Below are 7,500 nucleotides of genomic sequence, written 5' to 3' on the forward strand. Positions count from 1 at the left end.
GGTCTGTGTCTAATCCAAATGTCATCCGTCAACCTGGTGCGTTTGCGGGCAAGTGCTGGTTTATCCTGTCGACGCTCTGCGGACCTCCAACCGCTTCATGCCACAAGGCATTGATCTGCCTGCTACAGACTTATGCTTTGCAGAGCTGTAAAAATGAGCAGCAGCAAAAACTTTGCACAGACGAGGGGGGGGGGGTTACGAGTGGATCACACTCCTAAGGAATATGTATATACAACAAACATTATTTATATGAAATATTTCAGAACTAGGGGGAAAATATGCACCTGATCGCTGCCAAATGACGGCAGGTGCAAAGAGAAAGTCTCTACCATGATGGTAGGTTGGAATCCTTCTCACGAGTGGTGTCACTCGGAGGGGTCAGACTCGCTACTCTGTAGTAGGTCTGTAACCTCTTGCTCATGTGTGGGAAAAGCGCGTCGTACGTTCTTATTCTCACACACAGAGAGATTGCCCTCGAGTTTGATCTGGTCCGTGTGGACACAGAACTCACGTCCCGACTTGATATGCTTGATGGCATAAATGACATCGCTCACCCTTCTGATTACTCTATAGGGGCTTTGGTATAATGGCTGCAGTTTCTTTGACACCCCCTGTCTAGGTTTTGTGGTTACGTACGCTCTATTACCAAGGGCGAGCTGCTTTACTCTAGCCCTGGGCCGTTTCGTGTGCCTGTCAATGGTGGCAGCCTCTATGAACTTTTGGCACCTATCGAAACATGCATTTGCTAACGCCATTGTTTCGGCTGCAAGGTTTTCAGCGTTGTACCAAGGGGCACTTGGCCTGGTGAACTCAGTTATAGGTAGGACGGGGTCTCTGTGAAAAAGGAGGAAATGAGGGGAATCTCTGAGGACTCTATGGTACGCGGAATTGTACGCCAACACCGCCAGAGGAAGCATCTGGTCCCAGCCGGTTTGATTATCCTGTACTAGGGACCGTAATATCTTTATAATTGTACCATTTACCCTTTCAACTATGCCATTACTCGAGGGATGCATAGGGGTGATTTTGTGGTGGCTGATGTTTGCCATCGCCATCACCTCTTTGAACGTCTCGTTCATGAATTCACCACCGCCGTCTGAGATTATCTGCCTTGGAGCGCCATGTATGGCCAGGACGTATTGTAGAAAGGCACGGGCTACTGTCCTCGCTTCCTTTGAATTAATAGGTACAGCGACCAGGAAGCGGGTTAGTACATCGACTACGGTCAGGATGTACTTCGCACCAGTTAGCGTGGTGGTTAGTGGACCAATGAGGTCAACGTGCACTCTCTCAAATGGAGCTTTCACGTCGGGAAACTGTCTAAGTGGAGCTGGGAGGTCATAGGAAGGTTTGCAAGTAATGCAGATTTTGCATTTTCTTATAAAATCCTTCACATCCTCCGACATCTTAGGACAAAAGGCAAACTTCTGTAGGCGTTCCAGAGTAACTTGGATTCCGCCATGGCCCGCCATCGGAAGGCAATGGGCGATACGTAACGCTGCCGCCTTTGCTCCATCAGGGCATACCAGGCGAAGCTCTTCCAACTGGTATGCATTCCTACGCGCGGGTGCGGGACTACTCAACACCGCCAACTTAACACCGCCAACTCAACACCGCTGACTCAACGCCAGGACAACTCAACACCGGGACAACTCAACACCGGGACAACTCAACACCGGGAGAGGTCACCGATAAAGTTATTCCTTATTTACAGCTCATGATTATTATTATTTTTTTGCTTGTATGTATATATGTATAAATAAGTTTATTTAGAACCGTATATATTTGTATGTGTATATATAATGTGTATACTCTAACCGGTATATGTATGTACATATATAATGTGTATGTTCGAACCAGTATATGTGTGTGTATATATATAATGTACATATTTGTGTAAATGCATCTTCATACATAATTAAATGTATGTTCCTGTGTTTGAATGTATGGTTAAATGTATTCTTATATGCGTTTCTATATGCATGTAATATATATATATATATATATATATATATATATATATATATATATATATATATACGCATACATATGTATGTATGTAGATACATTACACACGCACACACACAATATATTTTTATGCGACGTTTTTGTTTGAAATTTCCTGGCCAGGAAAGGCTAATCAAGATGCATATATCAAAGGAGGATACCGTAAGTTAATCCTAAGGTTAAAAGAGACAAACAAATAGAGATTGAGATAATCTGCCCAGATTTATTTTGAAAGTATTTTTTTTTTTTTTTTTTTACTTAATAAATGGCAATTTTTCTGAAATGGCAATCTTAACACTGGCTGTTTTCCTTGGGGAAATATTCCCAATGGTAATTTCCCCACTGGGAGTTTTCCTAGAACCCATCTTAAAAGTTAAATCAAACTAAAGTATATTATATTAAGAGTACTTTTTTTTATTTTGTATTTTAAAGGAAATAGAAACTTTAGATACTTAACTAAGTAATTTATTTGTTATATAACATTATTTGAAACATTAAAGATTAATAAATAAATACTTGGCTTGAATCTTAAAGAAAACTGCTACAATTTAAAAACATAACTTTTTAAAATTAAATATAAGCTATTTAGAAAGGATACATTTTCAACATAAGTCTGAAAGGTAATGAAGGAATTTAATTAAAATTGTATGCAATTCCCCTCAAATATTCTGTGGGGGCTCGTTCGGAAAAAGTGTAAACAATATGCCGAATTCTATCATCTGCCTTCATATACTTCTTCAGTTTAGGAGGGGGTGGATGTCCCCCAATCAACCGATCTTCCATTTGTAATGTCCTTTCGTACACATTCCACATTTCAGGGGGGAAGAGTGGAGGTCTTCTGCCGTTTCCACGTCGATTTGGTCTTCCAATATAGTTATCTTCGAACCAATTCAGCAATGTTGCATGTTCCTCATTTATGTCCACAGAGAGGGCATCAACATAAGTATCAATATGAGCGAGAGGAACAAATGCTAAACTTAATATCATCTTGGCTCTTAGGGCAAAGCTAGCGTCGTTGTTATACATAGAAGTGTAACCCATGGCAGTTATCTTTCTGTGCATATTTTGTGATAAATGGAAAAAACATCCTTTTATTTCAACTTCTGGAAAGACTTCTTTCATCGCTGTAAAGGCTGCGTGCTCAAAGTCGCAAATAATAGATGTTGGGCTTAGTGTGGGCTCGAGATCTTTCAGCATTTCAAATATCTTTGAATAAGTTGATCGCTGCTTATTTGGCAAAAGAGCATAGATAATTGGAATTACACCATTGAATTTCTTTGCAAGAATAATGTAAACCTGTGAAAATAATCTTGGTGCTATTTTAAAAGTTCCATCGCCATACCAAGTATCAGACGATTGTAAATGTTGCAACCAACTTTCTCTTCCAAAAAGCAGAATTCTGTGTAATCCAGGACCACTATCTCCAATCAGGAAATTTTCTTCTCTCCCTTCTTCTGGAATGTAAATCTTGTACTGGTGTGGCAACTCTAATTCTTGAAGATCTACAGGAGTCGGAGGGGGGGCACTTACGGCTCTCCTTTTGCGTTTAATCGTTTTTCTCATAGCTGAAGCATCAGGTAATGATCCAAGTGTAACTTGTGAAACATTAGTTAATATTTCACTTATTACTACACTTGGTTTTTCAATGGTGTCTACGTCGCGTCGTTTCAAGGCTGTGTAAGCTTTAGCCACTTCTACATTGGATACAGATGAATTATGGGAATGCTTGTTTACTTCCTTGATAACAGACCCAAATTGTGTATGAATCCTTGCATTGCACCTAGAACCTTGATCACAACGCCAAAATTTTATATTATTATCTATTTTACTAAACTTATCAAACACAAACATATGTCCTTCGTATGCAAATTTCTCTTTTCCTCTTTGACTAAGTATTTCCATTTTGGGTGTGATGAAAAAATTATATATTTTTTCACAAATATCTTTCAAAATTTCTAAGTCGTAGACCGATGTAAAGAGATGGACAACCAACACTGGTATTGAGCTATGCTTGCTTCGTGTTACTACTGTGGCAAAGTTGGTCAATTTATATGACAAAAGAAGGAACGTGGCAAAGTGTCAGGTGTGGCGGGCTGTCACAGCGGGTGGACCAAGTATCCGTCTGTTGTTCGCGTGGCTGAAACGTCCGTCTGGATCAGGGGCTCTGTGTTTATTGTTCATTACGACAAAGCGTGCTGCTGCTTTAGCCCATATTAAATCCCCAGTCCTCTTATTGATGTTATCATAGATGTTGATAAAAACGGACTCCATCGCCTTTCTTTCCTGCCGATCCAGAGCCCCTCATCCAGACGGACGTTTCAGCCACGCGAACAACAGGCGGATACTTGGTCCACCCGCTGTGACAGCCCGCCACACCTGACACTTTGCCACGTTCCTTCTTTTGTCATATAAATTGACCAACTTGACTTCAAACTATGTTCCTCTGAAGAAGCCACTTAGGCGAAACTAGTCAGGAATAAAAGTATTTCCCTCAGCTCGTGTTCCCTTGCCTCCTATCCACATTCGTCACAATGTATACACATTATTATTATTAGTATTATTATTATCATTATTTTTATTATTATTATTATTATTATTTTTATTATTATTATCATTATTAAGGCGAAGTGGTTTATAAAGCAAATGGTAAATCTGATCTAACGAAGTCAACTATGATATTCACAAATATGTTTTTCAAAATTATCATACATCATCATAACATTTACATTTCTTTTCATTGTCTCCTATCTATTTCTTCATTCTGATTACCACACTTTTGGTTCTTTTCATTGTCTTTGCATTTTTTTTATTGTCCGCATTTTTTTTCATTCGGGACAACTCAACACCTCTCCCGGTGTTGAGTTGTCCCGGTGTTGAGTTGTCCCGGTGTTGAGTTGTCCTGGCGTTGAGTCGGCGGTGTTGAGTCGGCGGTGTTGAGTTGGCGGTGTTGAGTTGTCCCTTCCCGCCTACGCGCATGATATAGGAGTCCGTCGGGGAGGAGTCGGAACTCCCCGATTGGCACTCTTAGGCGGGGGATCTTTGGCACTTCTGACGTCACTCCTTTGAGGTACTGTTTTACTCGACCCCAATCAGGGTGTGCATCCTGATCCTTTCGGATCTCAACCTGGTTCCAAGTGATGGTATCCTCATCAGTATTTGTGCATGAGTTCCCTCGGCCACCCGTGGTTACGGCCGAAACTATGAAGTCATCTATAGGGTGGTCAGCCCCCCGTATCCGAGAGAGCGCGTCCGCAACAATGTTCAATCTCCCGGGTATGTAATCGACCTGGATGTCGAAGTCGGCGATGGCCATCTGCCACCGGAGGATCCGAGTGTTTGTGCCCTTAACAGTGAAGAGCCAGACCAATGGCCTGTGATCACTCATCAACCGGACAGGATAGCCCATGATTAGTGGACGGTTAACCGTGAGACCGTACACTGCCGCTAACGCTTCTCTCTCCACGGTGCTGTACCGTCTCTCATGCGTGTTCAGCGTGCGACTGAAGTACGAGAGTGGACGTCTCGCACCTCCTTCGCCCTCTTGCTGAAGCACGCCCCCGATAACCGAGGCACTAGCATCGGTGGTGAGTAAGAACGGTTTTGAAAAGTCGGGGTATGGAAGGACCACCGTTGATGACAAATGATGCTTGAGGGACTCAAGCGCATGCAACTGAGGAGGTGTCCACGCACCAAGCACACGATTGTTTTGCTTCCCTGCGACGTCACCCTTTGTCATATCTATTAGGGGCAACGAAATGGCCGCGAAGTGCGGGATAAATTTGCGGTAATATCCCGCCAATCCCAAAAAAAGAAAGCAACTCTTTCCGACGCGTTGGCCGGGGGAAAGCTTTGATGGCTTGGACTTTCTCTGGCTGGGGCTTTATCCCTTCCTGGGATATTACATGGCCTAGGTAAGCGACCTCCTTCTGGAAGAAATGACATTTCTCCAGCCTCAATGAGAGGTTTGCCTCCTGCAACCTCCTAAGGACATCCTCAAGATTCTTGAGGTGGTCGACCCAGGACGTACCCAGAACAATTATATCGTCCATGTACACCATCGCACTGACCCCTAACAGCCCCGTTAGAACCTGGTTCATCACCCTTTGAAAACAGGATGGAGCGTCTTTCAGCCCGAAGGGGAGAGACGTGAACTCGTAATGCCCTTCGGGAGTTGAGAATGCCGTTTTCTCGCAGCTGCTTTCCATCAGTGGGATCTGGAGATAGCCCTGCTTTAAGTCAAGCAGAGAGAAGATGACGCTGGAGCCGAGACTGCGCAGCATTGAATCGATATAGGGGAGAGGGAACCTATCATCAACCACGTGTCTATTTAGAGCACGAAAATCAAGACAAAGACGAAGGGTTTTGTCCTTCTTCACAACCGGAACAATAGGAGCATTGTAAGGAGAACGAGATGGGCGAATGATCCCCTTACTGAGCATATCCCCAATGAGGTCTCTAATCTCACCTCTATACTTCTCAGGGAAGGGATAAGATTTGCGGTAGACTGGCGGTCCAAATGTCCGAATCTCGTGTAGGAAGTGAGGCGTCACGGTAAGTGGATCCCCCGGTAAGGCAAAAACATTGGCATATTTGACCACTAAAGAGGTCAGAGCCATACTTTCCCTGCCATGCCTATTAGGGAAAATTTTCCCTACTTCCAATCGTAACTTGTGTACGCGAGAGCCATCCACTACGTTAGACGCCCGGACCATTCCCACCGAGACGTTAGTTCCACCGTCTATTAGCGCAATCTCCCCTAAGAGGGAAATGTCTCCGACTACCTGGTCTTTACGAACCTCATGGGTGTCCGGGCCCAAGTTCAGGAATGGAACTTTACACCATGCCTTGCCATCTTCCATCCTGATCAGCTCTACTACTCCCTGGCCGAGCAGGTTGGCGCCTTCGGCATATGGGCGTGCTGTAAACAGCGCCGAGAAAGCCTGACCTGCGGGAGCGAGCTCGTTTGCCCTCTCGAGCATCAATCCTACGGTTCCCCCTGAGAACCCAGGCACCCACTGATGTTCGATTGACTTAACCGGGAAAGTGGGAGTTTCACTTTCCCGCTGGAAACTATGACGCTCCTCGCACACGGCGATGAATGGCGGTGAGTGCTGAGCCGTCCCGGCAAGGATTACGGGAATATCCTTGCCCTTAACTTGGAATGTTAAAGGACTGAACGTCAATGTCACTTTGTGCGCCGCGAGGAAATCAAACCCTAAGATAATTTTGGCCGGCAAACCTTCAGCAGGGATGATAAAGAAAGGATGGTGGAACGAAAAACCAGCTAGATCAAAAGGAACATCTACCTTGCCAAGATTTGGCATCTCCAAGCCGTCGGCCACTATGATTCTAGTGGTACCGACCTGGGAGCCTTCCATGGCGGTAGGGAAAATGCTCTTATGGATAAGAGACACCGCCGCTCCCGTGTCCAAGAGAGCACAAATAGACCTACGCGCGAGTGGCTCTAAGAAGGTAACTGCGACCATGGCTAAG

Source organism: Oratosquilla oratoria, chromosome 29 (genome assembly GCF_046742065.1).
Source record: "Oratosquilla oratoria isolate Oo_2021 chromosome 29, ASM4674206v1, whole genome shotgun sequence".
NCBI classification, from domain to species: domain Eukaryota; kingdom Metazoa; phylum Arthropoda; class Malacostraca; order Stomatopoda; family Squillidae; genus Oratosquilla; species Oratosquilla oratoria.